Below are 20,951 nucleotides of genomic sequence, written 5' to 3'. Positions count from 1 at the left end.
GGGGGGGGGGGGGGGGGAGGGGTTTATGAGTATGTTTTTAGGAATTAAAAGTTTTATCATAATTTTCTTTCCTTAAGAGTATTAGTCTAATTATTTCTCTTATATTTTCTAGTATGTATTCTATGTATTGTATATCTTGGGTTCTTTGATATATTTCTATATTTTTTTTATTAGATCTCTTAGTAAAGTTATTTCTTCAGTAGTTTCTTGCCAATATTGGAAGTATTCATAGTTTATCATTAGTCTGAGTATTCTAATTATAGATCGCAAATATTAATTCGTTCTAGGTCTATATCTATTTCACTTATTTCGTCTATTTCATACCATGTTTGAAAGTCCTGCCTTAGATGTGCCTAATGGCTCTCTATTTATACAAGTAGAGATGCTTCTACTTACTTTAAATCTGTCCTATACTATTTCTAATTTACATTTGTCCTACTACTTTAATAATGCATACTACTTTACACATGTCTATCCACTAATTTACATACTTTAATTACATCTGTCCTACTACTTTAATAATGCATACTACTTTACACAAGTCTATTCACTAATTTACATACTTTAATTATTCCTACTCTACTAACCTACTTTTACAATATGACGAACAACTTTAATTTTGCCTTTTATCTTCTCTTTTCATCTTGTCAATCTTGCTTTTTATCTTGTCGGGTGGCTCTTTATTCTAGCTGGACAACTGAAATTACATTATCTTCTCCATAGCACTTCGAGCATTGATGATCTGGGTATCTGTGTCCAATAGTTTTGCAATAGTTTGTCATTATCTCTGGTGAAATAAAATTCCTTCATATTGCTCTTGTAGTTGTAAATTAGAAATAGTATAGGACAGATGTAGAGTAAGTAGAAGCATCTCTACTTATATAAATAGAGAGCCATTAGGCACATCTAAGGCAAGACTTTCTCGATAGAAAGCAAGCCTCTTTGTAATATTCTCAAATAAATAAATATCAAGTTTTAATCTATGCTATGGAGCAAAATATACCAAATCTCATAGAAAAACAGGTATTTCTATTTATGATTATGCATAGCTAAATCTATTAATTCCTGAATATCATAGCATGATTAAATTCACCAAGCTAAACATGATATAAAAGAGTTATAAAACATAAGTCATAAAATCATGGTCAAAGAAACCTAACTTCATCTTAAAAACCTTTGAACTCATGTGCAAAACTTATTGAAGTAACCTTAGTTCATTATTACTTGTAAGAAATTAGCCTTCACCGACATAGAGACCATGTAAGCTATAACATGATCCCCCGGTGTCTCCCACACCGAAAAGGATCAACTAGCTAATCAACCTATGGAGACACATATTTAAATGATAAGGAGATTTCTATTAGAAACTTGGCCTCTACTAAAGGGGGAGCTTCCATCTCATGAGATTTCTTTTAGAAACCCGACCTCTACTACGAGGGAGCTTCCATCCCATCATCAATATCCACTCGGTGCTAAGCATAAATCCCATAGAATTGTTATTTCTTACTTGACTTCTTTAATCATGGAAAGGTGCCCTTGGACAACCCAACCAAACTAGTTCATTAGTATAACTCTTACTCTTTGTTTCATTTAGGTGAGAAAGCCTTTCAACCTAAGAAACCTTTCTATGTGAGAAAACCTTTCATATCATGCTTAGGTGTGTTTATGAGAATGTCCTTTCAACAACACAACAACAACAACATCATTGATACTTTACTCTCAAAGCATCTTTAAACATTTGCATAGATTTCATAAGAAAATGCATAAGTCCATAATTTAGCTCTTGAGGTTCAAGACTCATTTTCAGTAATCAATACTTAGAAAATATGGGTTAGATATGGATTTCATCATAAATACATTTTAATCTTGGAATACATGTTTAATTTCATAAACTCATCCTTGAAGATCAAAATCCCACATCATATGATTCATAACTTGAAAGCATAGGGCATTACATGGGTTCATGGGTAAATCATCATAAAATCATCATATTTCATCAATTCATGCATAAAACATCATAATTCAATAATTTCAACCAATAATGAAAAGAACCCATGATAATTGACGAAAACCCTAACTCAATCAGGAAATTCTACCTTTTAAAATAGTGGAATTTGGGAACTCCATGGATGAAAGGATTCCATGGATAAAAACTATCATACCTTCAATGGAGGAATTGAGAGGTTGACTTGAAACCCTAGGTTGAATCTTGTTCTTCAAGTTTCTAGAGAGAGAAATATATTTGGAGAGGAGATTTGGTTTTGTTTTGTGAATTTAGAAGAATGAAGTGAAGAGGTTAATTTGGTTTCAATTATCAATTCAAACATCAAATAATATGAAAATAACAAGGATAAAGACGGGTTCTTAGGATGTGATTGGATAATGGGCTAAGGTAGAAAACCAGGTAATTGCATTTAATAGTGAATAGTTGTAAATCAGTGAATAAGCTAGACTTTAATGGGGTAAACATTCTCTTGAACAATTTACCCCGAATCAATTGGTTTCTCTCGAACACTAATAAGCAAAAATTAAGAACAACCTTCACTTTAGTCCATTCACTCTCTTGAGCTAAATGTGTGGAAAAGGGTTTAGGGTTCACTCTCTCGAGCAAAACCCATGACAACCCAATACGCACAGACCATCGATTCAGAAATGTTGGTTTTGAAACCTCTGTATCAAGTAAGCCATAATCATATAATCACACCCCAAGAGTTGGGTTTTAACTAGACATAATAAAAGGATAAAAATTGTTACCAAGGTGTGTTTCCATCAACTGGGTACGATTGATATTGTCTTTACGGAGGTCTAAGATGAAGAATCTTCAACACCCACTTCCAATTTCTCAGAAATGGAAATCTTCAAATCTTCAAAGATAAGGAAATATTGTCTCTAAACTCAATTCTAAGCTCTCAACTTGAAAATTGAATGTTAAATTCTAAACTGCATCCTAAACTAAGAATTTAAAAACATATTTATAGATGTCAAAAATGTGTTGCGAAGGACTATTCGGCACAGTATGTCGTGATTGCCGATCCACTCAGCGATCCGTCCTTTGGTCAATTCCATCGCCTTTTTTGTTTATGCTTTAAGCATCTTCAAGCTCTGTAACTTTGGACGATATGACACTGCATCATGGAACAGTTCGGCAACTCACCGACTACTCTTTTCGATCGCCTACTTGATTTTCTCCTGCAGGGCTTGGCACACTGGAACATTAGTTGAGACATCAGCCATTCGGCGATTGGCCCAATGGATTAGGCGATCTTCAGGCCTTCTTTTCTTCGTCCTTTCAGCTGCATTATTCCTTTTTGCTCATTATTATCCATGCTTTGTTCCTCAATCAATATACCTGAAATTCAAGGATTTACCTCAGTTATTGGCATAAAATATGCATTTGAAGACACTATACCTATTAAAATAAAGCCCTAAATGAGTCCAAACTGTGGACTCATCAACACTCCCAACTTAAAATTTTTCGTGTCCTCAAGTAAAACTCAAGTTCAGTAGTTTAAAAGGGATGTCTCAAATAGTGTTACACAAGACTCAATCATGAATGCACACAACAAGACTCAACATACTCATGCAAAGATCAATTGTGCACTCAAAGATTCAAGTTGTGACACACCATTTTCAAAGAATCTCAAGCTCACAATACTTGCTTTAAATGCAAGTTCAAGCTCAACAAAGGTACTCAAATGCCCTCACACAAAAAATGATTCCATATTTACACACAACAGTTCACAATTTGAAGCTTCGGAATCAAATGCAACGCTCACACTAACAAAGATGAACACAATGTATGATTTCACCCATATATTTACTCGTATTTTCCAATCAACACTTGCTTCAGCTCACTCAAAATTAAAAAAGGTCTTTTCAAGGCTTGTAATGGGGCTGAGTGCAAATGTATGGTCATTTAGTCTCAATGGCTATAGTTCTCATGATGTGAACAACACTTCCTTTCCTTGACTTCATCATTTTCATTTGTGCTCACAAGTCATCCGATTATTCACATTCCATGGACTGTTGGAAACCCCATTTTCTTTGTATTTTCACAACTTTATTTCATAACTTTTTCATTCTTTTTCTTTTTCATGCTTTTCTTCTTTTTCTCTCTTTTTTTGTATGGAGGGGTTCCATTTTTCACAAAACCATGGGTAAAAGGGGAGTTTCTTGCACTTCTTCATTTACCTTCTCTTTTCACCACACCTCCAACATAGGATTTTTTCCTAAGTTGGCTATTCAAATAAACCACAAATCATGAGGATTATGGGTAATGAATCAAGAAAGGTCACAATGTCATCAAGATTTTTCCAACAAGTTGTTAAGGCTCAAAGAGTGCTCAAGTGGGGTTCACACACTCACAAGGTAGGCCACAAAAAGTGGTATAATGTCAAATTATTTCACACTCTTCAATGTTGCCTAAGATCATCTCAAGATATTGCTTCACATAGTCACCGGACCAACGGGGCAAATTCTAGGTGTCATCAAACATGGTTCACGGTAAGCTCATCACACAAGTATAGACACCGATGTCAAACAAGACTCAGCACTTTTTGTAGTGTGCAATGTTCATCACAAGAGACTCAATTTGATACTTGGCTAGTCACAACGAGATGCAAAGAGTTCACATACTGTCTATGCAACTTCATTTGGCCTCACTGTAGCCGCACATTCATGTTTATTCGATTATGAGCACTATTCAAGTCATCGGTATTGATCAAAATCGATACTCAAATTTGCAAGAGAACAATCCCATTCATCACAAACAAGAGGTGGCAAAACATTTCGGAAGGGTCCAAAAATCATTTACAGTTTCAAAACAAGGAGCCACAAGCTCAAATATCCACGAAAATAATGCAAAACACAATTATAGCTCACAACCCAAATAGATACACAAAACAAGAGAGTCACAAAGGATCACAGAAAAGGTGGGCCTCACCCCATCACAAATAAAGTCATTTGTCCTCAAATGCAAACAAAACCAACATATCCAAAAGTCAAAATAAAAGTAAAACAGAAAGGGAGGTAACGAAAGGATCTTGTCTACTCAGTTGCTCCATCTGTCTGGGCATCAGTGCCCAGTGAATCAGTCTGGACTTGGGCATTAGTGCCTAGAGTAGTGCTCTGGTCTCGAGCCTCAGTACCCGAAGTCACCTCAGAAGGACCAGCTCCACTGGATCCACGTATGGATGCCTTTGTTAGAGATGTCTGGATCACTGACTGCACAATGGTCTCCTCAAGATCCAGCAAGTCTCCATATATGCTCTTATCTTGTACCTCTATCTGCTCCCCATCGGTCTCAGCATTCGACTCATCAACTGCTGCCTCACCTCGATGCACATGTCCGGTAGTAACCGGAGGAATCTCAGGATCGTCCAAATTTTTTGCAGCCTCTAGTAATGAAGTGAAGTCTATAGACTTTAGATAGTCTACATCATTCCTCATATCAGCAACTTCGGCTTTCAAAGTCGTAACCTCAGAGGTCTCCTCCTGCCTTCCCTCACGAGCCTCAATTTTGTGATGATAGTGTTCATAGAAGTCTGAATGGGGGTCAGTGCAGCCAAAATAGCAGCCTCAATCATCCAGGGAACATATCTCTCCAGTATGGTCGCCCTCACGTCAACTGAATAGGATAGATTCCCCATCATCAGGATCATCGCATGAGTAATCTTGGATGGCTAAGACAAGGTGGAGGTACCCAGAATTTGTGAAGAAGTACAAGGGGCAGAAGAACCTGAAGCCCCAGAGGATGGAGTCGGTAAAGGTACCTCTATAGGAATCAAATCATAGATACCTCCAAGGATGTATCCACCGGAGCTGCCCTCCTCCTATCAGCCTCCTCATGAGTGTACTCAGCCTCAATATGCCAGATGTCAGTGGAGAAATAAGGGGTGACCTCAGTATCTCTAGTTGGATCCTTGGGGACTCCAGCATGCCGGCATAACTCCGTGATGAGTACCGGAAATGGTAGAGAAGTATCCCTCTGTTTGTCCCTAATGGCCAATTCTTGCTCAATGATAAGACCCAAGTCGATGCTCTTCCTAGAAATAATTGACCCAAGGCAAGCCGCCTTAGGGTGACGAGAACAGACTCATTCTGGGAAGGCATAATAGTGCTGCTGATGAATCCAAACTAATAACGTGCAGCTACACTCAAGTCCCTCTTCTCAATCAGGATACCTGCCTCTATCCACCTCGGGGTGATGTCTGAAATGAGTGGGGCCAGCCAGCCCTTAAGCTCATCGAATGAAGATATGGCAGTAGTCAGGTTAGGGTAGTCAAAGTCATATCCCCTGTCAATTACGATGTTCATTTACTCACTATTGCCTTCAACTTCCTTACCCTGAGCCTCAACCGACTTAACCGGTCTGAACTCGTTGGCCTTCTTCTTGCATTTTGGAACTAGGTCACCATAAGTTGTATAGAATTCCTAGATCCATGAAGGAATATAGGGGCCTCGGGGCTTGATAAACTTCTCAAATCTGTGGAAATGGAGGGTGCCCCTCATATTTGAGTACTTGCCCTCCGGGCCTTCTGTCGAGAACAACTTCTCCTTAACGATGGTTCGCAAACCATCACCTTTCAATCTGTTCAGACTCCTAGGAGTAGGGCTGACTGGTGGCAAAGAAGCCACAGGAGGTACTGGAGCTGGCACTAAATCTGCTGGTGTAGGAGCTGGAGGGACTCCTGCTGAGTCAGGGTGAGATTTAACCCGGATCTCATTCCTCCGGGACAACAAAGGCTGGTCGTCCTTAGGCTCAGATAAAGAAGCTTGGGAACCAGTAGTCACCTTATCAAATATAGGCCTCTTGCCCCTGCTCTGCCCTTCAATTGGAGGCTCTTGCCTTCCTCTTTTTGGAGGATTTGATCCCTCTTCATTTATTGTGATATCCCGTACTTTTTTTCGGGGTGGCATGTCAATGTTAATCATGACCATATCTACAAAACATCAGGAAAAAGTTAGAAATATTTCAATGAAAAGTACATCAAAAAAAAGTTTGCAGATAGTCTCATTGAACAAATCGGTGACTCGCCGAATTCATCTGGCGCACTAGATTGGGCTCGCCGAAATGATTGGCTCAAAATTCTCAGAAAAATTTGACAAGTCGGCGATGGGAAGGCCTTTCGCCGAATCGCCTACATCCTTCCGCGAGCAAGGACTAGCTCGCTGAAAGTTACATTGCATTTTAAGCTATATGGGTGCAGACAAAGGGCGATCAAGAAGACTTTCGGTGAGTCACTGAGTGCCTTCGACGACCTCAAGCTTGTCGCCGAAAGTTACATAGCCAAACAACAAGTGTAGCATGAAATTAAAGGCGAGATGGGAAATTTTGGCGAACCGTCGAATGTTTCGGTGAACTCGACCAAGCTCGCGAAATGACCTAACGCGCTTACTTTCAACCCAACTTCTCGAATTCAACCCCGCAACCCCCAAAAAGAAAATCAAAGCATACACAACTCAAATTAAAACAAGACCCATTACACCCATTACCCCGAGATACTCAGACTTCTCGTGGTTTTACAAAATTTTGCCATTTGACGACTTTTGGCCTTAAGAATGGCATCACCCGCTCTATCATTGGGCAAATTATGTCACTTGGCTCAAACATGGGTTACTTAGACTTCACCCGACTAAATCCAATGACATGAAAGCACAACCCCACAAGATTTAATTCATTTTAAGGCACAAAATTACAGGAATCAACAACATAAGCATTACATGCATGAATATCGAATTAGAACATGCAATCAAAAATTCTAATCTTATTAGAGAGACCTAGCACACTTCAACAAGATAAAATTGCTTGCGTAAGAGTACAAAATGGCAAAAGTAAACTAGGGGTTTTTAAAACCAACCTTTAATGCCGATTAAGGTAAGATTGAAATGCTAGGAAGCAATGTAATCCCAATCCGAGCACAAGTCAATGACTAAAATACTCTAAAAATGCAAAAATATAGAAACTAAAGTGCGGGTCTAAGTTTGATAAGTTTGAAACTGAGGGAAAGTGAAAGAGTTTGAAAGTTTAAACCTTTGGCCTTATAAAAACCGTCCAGTTCTCGCCCATTCGGTGACATTAGTCGTGCTCACCGATCCACTCGGCGACTCGCCAAGTGGTCACTTACCTCACTGAGTTTTACAAGATCTCCAGTTAATATGGGGGTCCAAATGGTAGACTATGTCGGGATCATCGACCTGGTCGGTGATGCACCAATAATTTCCTGGGCTTGTCGAGTTTAATTGACTCCAATGTAAAATTGTCTTAAGTCCAACGATGGTCTTGGTCTGGGTCGCCCACCTCTTCGGCAATACGCCGTTTTGATCTTTATCTCGCCAACCTGCATTTTTCAACCCACACAAACAACACACCATTATTTCTTAAAAACAAAAATAAAGCGATAAACACTTGGGTTGCCTCCCAAGGCGCGCCTTAATTAACGTCGTGGTACGACGCATGTCCCCACATAAGTTCCATTAGTGAGGTTTTCCATATTTTCGTAAGGAAACCCCCCTTTTGGTTCTAGGTAGAGGTCATTCAATAGTTGGTCCATTTGGGACCCTAGTAACTAAATGAGCATGGAATGTGGTTGTCATTTCGTTCAGCATGAAGATATTTTCTCTCATCTCCTCCAACACTCTGTCGAGTCCTTCGACTTTGTGTAGAAAGAGTAAGAAGACCTCTTGAATTTTCCTGCCCTTTTGCTTCTTCATCTTTCAACGCTGGTGAGGGGGGATGTATCTGTCCGTCTTCTTGGACAGTACCTCCAAGTCCATGACCTTTTCGGCCAAGGCATCCAGCTGACCTAACAATGTGGCCAAGTGCTGGTCCTTCTCAGTCTCCTTGTTGGTGTTGGCCACACAATCAAGGAGTTTGGTTACGGTTTCATAGGAATGTAGTATCAACCAGCCCAAAGAGAGTTGGTCAACCATTATTCTATTTTCGAGGCTAAGACCCCGATACAAACATTCCAGAAGAAGTTTATCCGGAATCTCATGAGTTGGGCATTGCTGCAATAGGATTTTAAACTTTTGACACAACTCATACATGGACTCACCGTCCAATTGCTTGAAATTTAGGATGTTGTCCCTAAACATCATCAATATCAAAAGAGGTTGATCCATTTGGTTACTGTTGCTACCAAATATGCTCCAAGTCTGTGCTCAAAACAGCAATACACAAACAAGCAAAACAAAACTAAGATTAAGTGAATATCACTATAACTAACAAGAACAAAATTCAACTTACCTAAAAATGGTCAAATAACACCACTCCCCGACAGCGGTGCCATTTTTTATTTCACGTATCAGGACACTTCATACAATACTAATATAACCCAACTACGTGAGTTGGGGTCGAGTCCCAATGGAGTGGTTCATAAATTAGAATCAATACAAAAGCATGAACATGCTCAAGTCAATCATAGAAAAAAACATTTACGAATAAAAGAATTGTTCAAATTAGGGATGATACAAGTGTCTAATATTAAGGGGATTTGGTTTCAATTATCAATTAAAATAACAAATAATACGAAAACAACAAGGATAAAGATGGGTTCTTGGGATGTGATTGGATTATGGGCTAAGGTAGACAACTGGGTAATTGCAATTAATATTGAAGAGTTGTAAATCAGTGGATAAGCTAGACTTTAATGGGGGTAAATATTCTCTCAAACAATTTACCCCGATTCAAATAGGTTTCTCTCGAACACCAGTAAGCAACAATTAAGAACAACCTTCACTTTTGTCCATTCACTCTCTCGAGCTGAATGTGTGGAAAAGGGTGTAGGGTTCACTCTCTCAAGCTAAAACTGTGGCAACCCAGTACCCTCATACCATCAATTCAGAAATGTTGGTTTTAAAACCTCTCTCTCGAGTGATCCAAAATCATGAAGTTAAGATTGTATTTGCAACTACAACCCATTAAACTCAACCACGATTATTGAAGGAAATAACTTTTAAACAACATTTACACTATAAATTAACAATAACCAGCATCTAAATCAACCCATAATCACACCCCAAGAATTGGCGTTTTCGCTAGACATCATAAAAAGGTAAAAATCGTTACCAAGTTGTGTTTCCATCAACTAGGTATGATTAATATTGTCTTTACAGAGGTCTAAGATGAAGAATCTTCAACACCCACTTCAAATTTATCAGAAATGGAAATCTTCAAAGCTAAGGAAATATTGTCTCTAAGCTCAGTTCTAAGCTCTCAACTTGAAAACTGAATGTTAAATTCTAAACTGCATCCTAAACTAAGAATTTTAAAATGTATTTATAGTTGTCAAAAATATGATGCGAAGATTGCCTTCTTGATTTGGCCTTCAACATCTTTAAGCTTTGTAACTTTTGACGATTTGACACTGCATCGTGGAACTGTTCGGCGACTCGCCAAATGCTCTTTTCGAACACCTACTTGATTTTCTCCTTTAGGTCTTGGCACACTGGAACATTAGGGGAGACATCAGCCACTTGGCGAGTTGCCCAATAGATTAGGCGATCCTCAGGCCTTATTTTCTTCGTCCTTTCAGCTACATTGTTCCTTTTTGCTCATTAGTTTCCATGCTTTGTTCCTCAATCCAAATAACTAAAATTCAAGGATTTACATAAGTTATTGGCAAAAATATGAATTTTAGGACACTAAATCTATTAAAGTAAAGCCCTAAATGAGTCCAAATCGTGGACTCATCAACACTCTCAAAGCATCCTTAGACATGGGTTCATGGGAATTCATCATATAGTATGGTAATTATCTCAATTCATGCTTGATAGATCATAAAACGATCAAATAAATTGATATTTTAAGGAACCCATGACATGGAAGAAAACCCTAACTCAATCAAGGAATTCTAACTTTGTAAATTAGAGAATTTTGGAACTCCATGGAGGAAAGGGCTCCATGGATGAAAACTATCAAACCTCAATGCCAAAAGCTTAACTTCAATTGGGGAATGGAGACTTGACTTCAAACCCTAGGTTAATCCCTTCTTCTTCAAAATTTCTAGAGAGAGAAATATTTTGAGAGGAAGACGTGTTTTTCTTTGTAAATTTGAGAAAATGATTTCAATTAAGGAATATATAAGGGTTAAAAGGCTTATATAGGGGTTTTGGTAAAGGGTAAAACGATAAAGTATTAGGCCAGAATAATGAGGAAAAAGCCCAAAAGCCCCTTAAGAAAATAATTAACGCCACCATCAACAATGAAAACCTACGGTCCTTGGTTCCACTAATGGGCCGACATGCTTGTCTGTCATTTGGTGTCAGAGACTAAAAAATATGGACCCGAACGATGTCACCTACCCACGGGCCATGGTCCAATTCCGTGGGTCCCAATCGTAGTCCTCAACTTTCATCCTTAAAATTTCTCTAAGTCTGGGACTCATCTACGAAACATATTCACAGCTCGTGCATTAAACGATGGTCCGTCTTAGTGAACCATTGAAAAAGTAACGGAACTTGACATTTTGGAAAAACTGACTAGCCAATCCACAGACCCGACCTTTGGTCTGTGGGTCATTCCAAGGGTTGTAGATGGCACTATAGGAACTGGCACCATATTTTTAAAAACATAAATTTTTCTGTCTTCTTCAATCCAAGGTGTTACATAAGTAAATCATAAACATAAAATTGGAAGACTTTTAACATACCGGTAACCACATAGGGAGAACCTTTTTTCTCATGACGAGTCAGAAGTGCATATAATTGGTTTTGCATTGGAGCACTTGAACCCGAACCAATAGGTAGATCTTGCTTACCTTCTCTCTCCACTTAGCCATAAGCATTGGACAATCCCTTATTTTGTGACCACTCTTACCACAACCGCAACAACCATCCTTGTCAGCTAAGCATTTCCCTTCATGCTTCCTTCCACACTTAGCATAAGTAGGAAATAAAGATACACTATCATTTACTTCTTGAGGTTTAGGGTTAGACACCCTATCTTTGTTGAACTTAGGAGGACCATTGGAGGAACCTTGACCAGAAAACCTTAGTCAAAACTTACAATAACTATGTCCATCGAACCTCGAATGTGAGAAGTTACCATTACTGGTTTTCGCCCTCTTTGCCTCCTTATACCTTTCCATAAGTTTATCCTTTTTAATTTGTTGATCATAAACCATGAGATGAGAAATTTCCATCTCATTGATAAGCATGGAAGTACGACATTCCTTAACTACCATTTTTGACACACCCAAAATAAACTTACACATTCTTGACCTTGGATTGACAATTGTAGTAGGAGCATATCTAGACAATTCTGTGAACTTAAAAGCATATTCATTCACACTCATGCTTCCTTGACAAGAACTCAAGTACCTTTGCCTCCCTCATCTCAAGGGGAAATAACCTATCAAGAAAAGTAACCTTAAACTTCTTCTAATCGAGAGGAGCCACATCAACTGCCCTCTCTTCCTTCAATTTGTTGAACCAAACTTGAGTAACACCCTTATGTTGGTAAGCACCTAATTCTTCCTTTTCCACCCGGGTCACTCCCATGATTATAAACACCCTATACACTTCATCAATGAACTCTTGACGGTCTTCCTCAACCTTAGAACCATGGATTTAACACCTGAAAAATCAGAAGTAAGACTGAACAAGAGAGAAGGGAAAACAACGGAGGGATCCATGTGCTTTGACGAGGACCATGACACATCACCCTGCTCGTGGTTGTGCACCCAGTAAAAGGTGAAAGACCACAGACCACTAAACGGTCTGTAAAGCTCCAGATGGGCCATGAAGTGGCCCGTGAGGGGGACATAGAACCACCATGGCTACTGTAAAGTACCACGGACCACTAGACTGTCTGTGGTGCTTCAAACAAGCCGTGAAGTGGCTTGACAGACTTTACGGTTTGGGTCAACTTCAAACGAATATATCTTTCAGCGCAAAATGATTTAGGTGACACATGACCTATCAAGTTAGAGGTCTTTGAGTCTTGTTTCCAACACCACCAAGTTTCCCTAATTCCGAGCCCGGAACAATGGGGTATGCTTGTTTTAGTAAAGTCCTATCTGGAAGAGCATCTTCACGACCTATTTGACGGCTCATGGTGATCATGATGCCCAATGAAGCCTGTCTTGAATTCAATTCATCTGCCTTTATGTGAAGTTTCAACCCCAAAGTCACTAGTTAAGCACCACAAATGTCTAAATGGTCTGTGAAGCTTCACACGGAACATAAAGTTGCTCATGAAGGAGACTTGTCAGACATAGATTTTAGGGTCAACTTCAAATTGCCATATTTTTCCATACAAAATGAATTACGTGGCTTAAACTACATGGTTTTTACTCAGTCTAAGCTTAGCAAACTAGTCAGAAACTACCTAAAACCCTCATTCTCCTAAAATCACCTAACTTATATCGAAAAGACGAGAAAAGAGGTGATAGTTTTCCCAAGAACAAGCATAGGTTTCTTCAAGTTCAACTAGTAAATCTAATGGATTTCTCCATAGATTTCGTCACCAGGTATATGAGATTTCTCTAGTGGATTCCTTTAATCCACTAGGTCCCTAGAATTCAGTCAGTTTCTTGATTCCACACAACTTATTTAGACATAGGGTTTGTAAAATATTGGGAATTGTGGTGATTTCAGCTGCTATAGTATTCATAGTCGAAATAACATGTTTTCTTGGAAATGTTGCTTAATTCCTTGAATAAAACTCGGAACCCTAGTTTGTGTAAATTCTCTTAGTTCATGAATTATACTTTCTAGGTTAGTTAAACTGAAAATCATGCTCCCAATTTCGAATGTGTGACCACCCAAGGGTACACCCTAGATTTAACATGGTGTACAGAAACCGAGAGATCCCATACACGATTCTTAGCATTCATTACATAAGAGATAGAACAAAAGAGGTAAAGACAACATTTGAAGTCCAAAAGTTTTATAAAAGTAAGCGGAAGTCTAAACACTTCGTCTCAATAGCCATCTAATACAATAGAATGAAATTGGGCCTAGCCCATACATAATATCCAAAACTAAAAATAAGAAAGAAACTAAGAACAATGAAAGTCCATCCTCAAAACATGAGGACTCACCAAAGCTCGGGAGTCTCGCAATAAACCACTAGCCACGAAACTAAGAACCCTCACTGTCAAACCCTACATTTGGGGAAATATAGGCAAGAGTATGCGTTTGTACAAAACAATGTACCAAGTATGATAGCTATGCATAAAACATTTAAATCATTCTTAAATAGGACATTTCATGATATGCAACTGACTAAGCTAAAACATGATATAAAAAGGTTAGAAAACATAAGTCATAAAACATGGTCAATGAAATATAACATCATTAAAAATCTTTGAAAATATGTGAGATACTTCTTGAAGTAACCTTAGTTCATTATTATTGTGGAAAATAGCCTTAATCGACACAGATACCATGTGAGCTCTAACATGATCCTCCAGTGTCTCCCACACCGAGAAGGGCACGTCATCTTGACAATCCAAACTAAGTCATAAGTCATCCATGGAAAGGTATCATTCAATAACCAATCCAAGCTAGGTTTCATTAGGATATATCTTTATCTTTGATTCATTTGGGTGAGAAGACCATTCAACCTTAGAATCCATACTTTGTGAGAAAACCTTTCACAATCATACTTTTATGTGTTTATGAGAAATACTTTCAACAACACAACAACAACATCATCATTGATAATTTACTCTCAAAGCATTCTTAAAATATTTGCATAGATTTCATAAGAACATGCATAATTCCATAATTTACTTTTCAAGGCTCAAAACCCACTTTCAATCATCAACATTTAGAAAACATGGGCTAGATGTAAATTTCATCATATATTCATGTAATTCTACCAATACATGCTTAATTTCGTAAAACTATTCCTTCATAATCAAAATCTCACATCCTATGAGTATAACTTGGAAAAACATGGGAATTTCATGGGTTCATGGGGGAATAATCATAAAACCATAGTATTTCATCAACTCATGCATAAGCGATCAAAATTTAATCTTTTAAATCAATAATCAAGATAACCCATGACAATTGAAGAAAACCTTAACTCAATTGGGGATTTCTAACTTTGAAAATAGGATAATTTGGGAATTCCACGAATGGAAGAAATCCATGGATGAAAACTATCATATCTCAAAGCCAAATTGCTTATTTTCAATGGAGGAATTGACACTTGTCTTGAAACCCTAGGTTGACTCCTTCTTCTTCAAGCTTTCTAGAGAGAGAAATATTTTTTAGAGGAGACTTGTTCTTTTTTCACGTGAATTTGCAGAGAATGAAGTGAATAAACTCATTTAGGGGTTGAAATAATGTATATAGGTCTATGGATGAAGGGTAAAATGATGTAGTATAGAGATAAGATATTTAGGAAAAGACCTAACTACTCTTAAAATAATTGTCAACCCACTGACCTATGGACCCCCAACCGATGAACGGTGGACTGACCAACGGTCCATCGTGCACCACCGTCATCCGCCGTTAGAAACTACAGTGTAGGATTCTTGACCTAGTCACCCTCAACCGACGGACCGTGGATTCAACGACAGTCCAATGGTTCGGTCATAGGTCTGGGTCTTTTCCTAAAGTTGTGGTGACCAACCACGGACCACACCTACGGTCCGTGGTCCCATCCACGGGCCGTGGGTGGCCTCCATCAGATGGAACCGGCAACATCTGAAAACTTTTACGTTTGCCTTTCTCGAATCCGGGATGTTACAATATTCCCCCCTTGGGATCATTATTCCTCAAATGAGATTCAAGCTAATACGAAAAGAGTAGGAGAAACTAATAACCCAACCATCAATGCAACTTCATCTAAATGCATATAACCAAGGAGGAAATATTGACTCCAAGCTAGGATGTAGTGAAAACATCGTAAGAAAGATAGGAACTAAACCTAGCAGCCCATCATGCATGCAATCATATAAATGCACATATCCGAGGAGGAAGCATAAACTCCAAGCTAAACATACTCTTATCATCATATCATGAAACCCACATGCAACTCAAACTCAAAAGAACATAAACATGTAGAAATCAATCAAGTTGGATCATTTTATCAAACTTAAACTTTTTCATGAATCATGCATAGTAAGGAAATCATGGAAACATTCAAGACACATGACTCCCAAACAAACAGTAAACCATGAGAAACTCATTACCTCAAGCTAGATTAGTAGTTGAAGGAAAGAGATGAGGATATCAGGACCTTATATCGGCCTCGGCCTCCCAAGTATCACCCTCAACTAATTGATTCCTTAACAACAGGTTCACAAAAGCAACTTCTTTGTTTCTCAACTTCTTGACTTGTCGGTCTAAAATCTCAATCAAAACTTCTTCGTAAGAAATATTCTCCTTAAATCCCAAACCTTCTAAGGGAATTATAGATGTTGGATCACCAACACATTTCTTCAACATAGAGACATGGAAAACCGGATGCACCGATGGCAACTCATTAGGCAACTCTAGCTCATAAGCAACCTTACCAACACGTCTCAAAATCTTATATGGGCCTACATAGTGGGGACTAAGCTTCCCTTTATTACCAAATCTTATTACATCCTTCACGGGTGAAATGTTAATGTAAACCCAATGATGAACATCTAACTCAAGATCTTTTCTTCTTATATCGGCATATGACTTTTTTTTACTTTGAGCCATTTTCAACCTTTCTCTAATAAGTCGAACCTTCTCTATGGCCTCATGTGCCAACTAAAGACCTATTAGGGCAACCTCACCAATCTCAAATCAACCAATAAGAGATCTACACCTCCTACCATACAATGCCTCAAATGGTGCCATATCAAAACTCGAGTGATAACTATTGTTATAAGCAAACTCAGTCAATGGCACATGGTCATCCGAATTACCCTTAAAATCAATCACACAAGCTCTCAACATGTCTTCCAAAGTTTGGATAGTACGCTCCGCTTGCCCATCATTTTGGGGATGAATGGTCGTTCTAAGCTTAAAACGAGTACTAAGACCCCTTTGGAAAGACTTACAAAATTGAGAAGTGAATTGGGTACCACGATCAGAAGTAATGAACAAAGGTACTCCATGCAACATTATCATTTATCTTAAGTACAACTTAGCATAATCCTCCGTCGAATAGGAAACCTTGATGGTAATAAAATGAGCCGATTTCATCATCCAATCTAGTATAACCCAAATAGAGTCATGTTGTCACCGGGTGCGAGGCAAACCAACAATAAATTTAATATTCACATCTTCCCACTTCCAAGTAGGAATGCTTATGTCTTGGGACACGCCTCCCGATTTTTGATGCTCAACTTTCACTTGTTGACAATTAGGAGACTTAGTCACAAATTTCGCAATATCCTTATTCATGCCATTCCACCAATAGACCTCCCCATAAGTCACGGTACATCTTGGTGGCTCCCAAGTGAATGGAATACCAAGAACTATGTGCTTTTGAAAAAATTTGTTCCCTCAAGTCATCAGCAATAGGAACACACAAACAACCTTGATATCTAAGTACACCATCTCCCCCTTTAGATAAGACCTCAACTGATTTCTTAAGCACCGCTTCTTTTAAGTCGACCAAAATTGGATCAAGACCTTGCTTGGATTTTACATCCACCACTAAAGACGATTATGAACCATTGTGGACCATAACACCATCCTTGGTAGAGTCTAATAATTGAACAGCCAATCAGGCCAACATATGAACATCTCAAACAACCTCTTTCTTTTCTTCTTCAATATGAGCAACACTACCCATAGACAACCGACTAAGAGCATCTACCACAATATTTACTTTACCGTCGTAATAGAGAACACTCATATAATAATCCTTCAATAACTCAAGCCACCTTCATTAGCGAAGATTTAGGTTCTTTTGCTTAAATACATAATGCAAACTCTTGTGGTCAATAAACACATCTACATGCACACCATACAAATAATGTCTCCAAATCTTTGAGGCAAAAACAACCGCCACTATTTCAAGGTCAGGGGTAGGATAATTTTTCTCATGTATTTTATATTGCCTTGAGGCATAGGAAATAACTTTCCAATTTTGCATAAGCACATCTCCTAACCCAATTCTAGAAGCATCACAATAAACCACAAAACCATTTGTCCCTTACAGTAAAGTAAACACCAGAGCGGAAGTAAGTCTATCCTTCAACTCTTGGAAACTCTTCTCACATGTTTCGGACCATATGAACTTAGCCTTCTTTTGAGTCAAAGCCGTCAAAGGAGAGGCAAACGAAGAGAACCCCTCAACAAACCTTCTATAATAACCGGTTAAATCCAAGAAACTTTTAATATCTGAAGGGGATAGAGGTCTAGGCCAATTCTTAACTACATCCATCTTCTTAGGATCTACCTCAAGACCCTCGATTAAAATAATATAGCCATGAAAAGTTATGGACCTTAACCAAAACTCATATCGACTAAACTTTGGAAAGAGTTGTTCGTCCTTGAGAATTTGCAACACAATCCTCAAATGATCAATATACTCATCCTTACTCCTCGAATAGATCAATAAATCATCAACGAACACAAGCACGAACATGTCAAGGTGTCTAAACACTCTATTCATCAAATCCATAAATGCCATCGGAGAATTTGTCAACCCAAATGACATTACCAAAAACTCATAATGACCATACCAAGTTCGAAAAACCATCTTCGAGATTTCATCTTCCTTCACCCTCAATTGGTGATATCCCAACCGAAGGTCAATCTTAGAGAAGTAACTTGCTCATTTATAACACCACATATTCGAAAAGAGGCAAATTGCAGCTTTCCAGGTACTGCAGCAACCAAGCCATGTAGCCACCTACGACCCGTGGAGTAGACCATGGACCGTAGGTCTGGTCTGTGGTTAGCCTACCTGGAAAGGTATGAGGGTTCAGGACCACGACACGACCTACATACCGTAAGTAAGAACACGGTCCGTGGTCGAGGTCTATGATTTGAGACCCCAAAATCATACTCTCTGATCAGGAATCACGGTCTACCAGGACGGACCATAGGTCAGACGACGGTCAGTCGATTAAGGTCCGTGGATAGCCAACTGTCAGTTACTTTTAGGGTTAGTTGGATCTTTTCCTAATTAACTAATTCCTATACTATGTCGTCTTGCCTATATTTAGAACCCCTATATAAGCCTTTTAACCCCCAAATTCACCCAATTTATTTCATTCTTCCAAATTCCCAAAAGAAATCTAATTCCTCACAAATATTCTCTCTCTAGAAACTTTAAGAAGAAAAAGAAGATTTCACCTAGGGTTTCAAGCTAAGGGTCAAATTCCTCCATTGAAGGCTAGCAATTGGAGTCAAGGTATGATTGTTTGAACCCATGGATCCTTTTCATCCATGGAGTTCCTAAATATCTCTATTTTAAATGGTTGAATTCCCCAGTTGAGTTAGGGTTTTCTTCAATTAGTATGGGTTCTTATCATTATTGCAATAAATGATTTAATTATGATATTCTATGCATGAATTGATGAATTGCAATACTTTTTTGATGAATTCCCCTATGAACCTATGTGATCCCTATGTTTTCAAGTTATGAACTATATGTTGAGGGATTTTGATCTTCAAGGAATAGTTTTATGAAATTAAGCATGTATTACTAGTTTTACATGTATATATGATGAAATCCATATCAAGCCCATATTTTCTGAGAGGTGATGATTGAAATTGTTTTTTGACATGAAGGAGGTAAATTATGGACTTATGCATTGTTTTATGAATCTATGCAAATGTTTTAAGGGTGCTTTCAGAGTAAAGTACCACTGATTATTATGTTGTGTTGTGAAAAGACATTCCGACTAAAATGCATACTAGCATGATATGAAAGGTTTTTATAGTACCAATCTCCTTATCCCATAACAATGTGCCCACATAGGTTCATTAGCGAGTGGATCAACTTCATCTAGAAGTTCAAGGTTCTACCTTAGAAAGGTAGAACACCTCTTTTTGGTGTGTGGTACACACCAGATTCCATGCTATGGCTCACATGGTTTCCATGTCAGTTTAGGCTATTTTCCCACAGGTAAAATGAACTAAGGTTACTCAAGGAGTATCACGTATGAGTTCAAAGATGTTAGAGATGAGTTAAGTTTCATTGGCCATGATGTTATGACTTGTCTTTTATAAAGTTTTTATGTCATGTAGTGGTTGGTCAATTGCATGTCATGAAATCAAATGTCCCTTTTAGCATGTTTTAAATGTTTTATGCATGGATATCATACTTGGTACATTGTTTTGTAGTAACACATACTTTTGCCTATATTTTTTCTAAATGTAGGGTCTGATATTCATGGTGCTCAATTTCGTGGCTAGTTGTTGATTTGATTGATTCCCAAGGTTTGGTGAGTCCTCATGCTTCGAGGATGGAGTTTTATTGTCTTAGTTTCTTTCTTGTATTTCACTTTTGAACATGATGTATGGGCTAGGCCCAATTTCATTTGATTTATTAGATGGCTATGATGAGACATAAGTTTAGACTTTCACTTTTCATTTTATAAAATGATTTAGACTTGGACTGTTCTTTTACTCTTATTTTTCTATTTCTTATGTTATTAGAGCTAAGTGGATTTTATGGAGTCCTTCGGGGTTCTATACGCCATGTTACATCTATGGGGTACCCCTAGGTCGTGACAAATTTGGTATCAGAGCAGAAGGTTTAGAATGATTCTAGGATGTCTCATAAGCAACGTCTAGTAGAGTCTTGCTCATGAGTGTCAAGCACACCACATTTATGTATGAGAGGCTACAAGATGAGTAGGAAACTCCACTTCTTTCATTACTCTTAAGTTGTGCGATAGAGTTTAATTCTATAAAGTATTTCTCCTAATCCTTATCTTATGTTCTTTAGTATATCGCTACCCAAAGAGCTTATGCTAGAAGGAATGTGAGGCTCCTCCCCAAGCTCCTCAAGTTTTCGGTCGATCCTTTGGCCGAGCATATATCTAATGCGGAGT

The sequence above is a fragment of the Solanum stenotomum genome, chromosome 3 (assembly GCF_019186545.1).
Source record: "Solanum stenotomum isolate F172 chromosome 3, ASM1918654v1, whole genome shotgun sequence".
Classification (NCBI taxonomy): domain Eukaryota; kingdom Viridiplantae; phylum Streptophyta; class Magnoliopsida; order Solanales; family Solanaceae; genus Solanum; species Solanum stenotomum.
This window is presented reverse-complemented; position numbering follows the sequence as displayed.